Source organism: Delphinapterus leucas, chromosome 14 (genome assembly GCF_059928025.1).
Source record: "Delphinapterus leucas isolate spDelLeu-1000000601 "Yukka" chromosome 14, BTC_Dleu_Yukka2, whole genome shotgun sequence".
In the NCBI taxonomy this organism is placed as follows: domain Eukaryota; kingdom Metazoa; phylum Chordata; class Mammalia; order Artiodactyla; family Monodontidae; genus Delphinapterus; species Delphinapterus leucas.
The window spans coordinates 33,641,323-33,643,172 of NC_143142.1; the positions used below are offsets into that span (position 1 = coordinate 33,641,323).

General features: G+C 40.5%; 1 non-coding gene across 1 annotated transcript; it reads right to left on the minus strand.

Moving 5' to 3' along the window:
• Window positions 1-305: 305 nt before the first annotated feature.
• TRNAA-AGC (transfer RNA alanine (anticodon AGC)) lies at window positions 306-377 on the minus strand. Its single transcript has one exon. It is a non-coding gene; the product is annotated as a tRNA-Ala (tRNA).
• Between the last annotated feature and the right edge of the window lie 1,473 nt (window positions 378-1,850).

Sequence of the window (1,850 nt, forward strand, 5' to 3'; positions counted from 1 at the left end):
TTTAAGGGCAATGGGACTAGCTCACAACTTTCACAATTAGGTACAAAACATAAAGTAGGTGGGACAATAGCTTACGAGAAACATAACAATGTGAAAATATGTCCCGATAAACTGAATATTCAAGCAATACTGGAGTAGAGGCTTAATTCCAGTTCAATGCTTGCTTTTAGAAGAAATCTTCTAAAGCATAGATAGATTTCCTCATCTTTTTAATTGAAGTACAGTTGATAAACAATGTGTTAATTTCTGTACAGCCAAGGCCTTTAAGGTTTTTTTTTTTGTTTGTTTTTTTAATCAACCAAAAATGGGGGTGCTGGAAATTGAACCCAGGGCCTCATGCATGCTTAGCGTGTGCTCTACCACTGAGCTACACCCCCTCCTCCCTCATCTATTGTACCTGATTTGGGCCTTTTAGTGAGACCTTGCCTATGCCAACCATGATTTGCCATTCACAGTACATTTCTAAAATGTAAACTTTCAGTTGGTACGGACTGCTGTTACCAGAATATGCCATGTTTTCTCACGTCCTATCATTTTGTACACTATTTTATTGCTTTGAATATTCTTTCCTGTTCTGAAGCTCTTTTCTTTAAATTCTACCCATCTTCATGTCGCATAACCTCCGGAAAGGCTGCTCTGAAGTCTTAACACTTGATCTGGTTCCCTTTCTGTGTCTTGTCCTGTGGTCGCGCTTCTCACCCTGACGTGTGATCATCTCATTCTTGTGTGTGTCCTTGTTATACTGTCATCTCTGTAAGGTGAGGGACCTTGACTTATTCACCACTGTATGCCCAGAAGCTAGCAGAGTTCTGCCTGCCTTTTAAGAAGAGCTCAAAATACATTTGGAATCACACATTTAATACTTTTAAAAGGTGCAAGTCAAGAATCAGTGTTAAAACTCCTCTGCTTTCCTATAGAACCATTTTTTTTAATGTTATCTATTTTCAGTAATTTTCTCTAGCCAATGCTAATAAATGCTCTATTTGAAAATTAGTCCTATGACTAGTCCAATGACACCTCTTTCATTAATGGGCTTAGTGCACTCAGGAGGCTGTCAGCAAATTCTTCTCTCATAATGAATATCCCTTTCCTCATATGGGGACCTGTTTTGATTTTGGTGTTGCTTTCCTCATTCAATATTTTTCTCTTCCTAATTTCCTTTTTTTTTTCCGTGTTTTTTTTTTGTTGTTGTTTTTTGTTTTTTTTGCCGTACGCGAGCCTCTCACTGCTGTGGCCCCTCCCGCCGCGGAGCAACAGGCTCCGGACGCGCAGGCTCAGTGGCCATGGCCCACGGGCGCAGCCGCTCCGCGGCATGTGGGATCCTCCCGGACTGGGGCGCGAACCCGCGTCCCCTGCATCGGCAGGCGGACCCTCAACCACTGCGCCACCAGAGAAGCCCCCTAATTTCCTTTTAATTATATTTCTTTATCATCTTGTCATCACCAAAGCATCCATTTTCTTTGTGCTGTTGTTTTCAGGGTGAAGGGAAATGGCCTTCTTGTTAGCACTTCTCTGGTGCCTGACGGCAGTCACTTCTCCCAGTGATTATGCTGGTAGCCGTGGGCCAGTCATTATCAAATATGAGGGTGCTGAAATTTTATGCACAAGAGCACGATGGTAGTTTATCACTCCAAAGAACTGATGAATGTTTTTAGGCAATTAAAAATCTGTTAAGCTTCTGGAATCTTCTTGAAGCTTTTATAGTCATAATTATCTGCCCAAAAGTTACTGCCATAAAAAAGCATTTTATCATAATTTACGGAAGTTACCTTAAAATTAGCTTTTATTCTGTTTTTACAATGAAAAAATAATAATCTGGCTATAGAATGATAAAATTATAAGAGGAAATG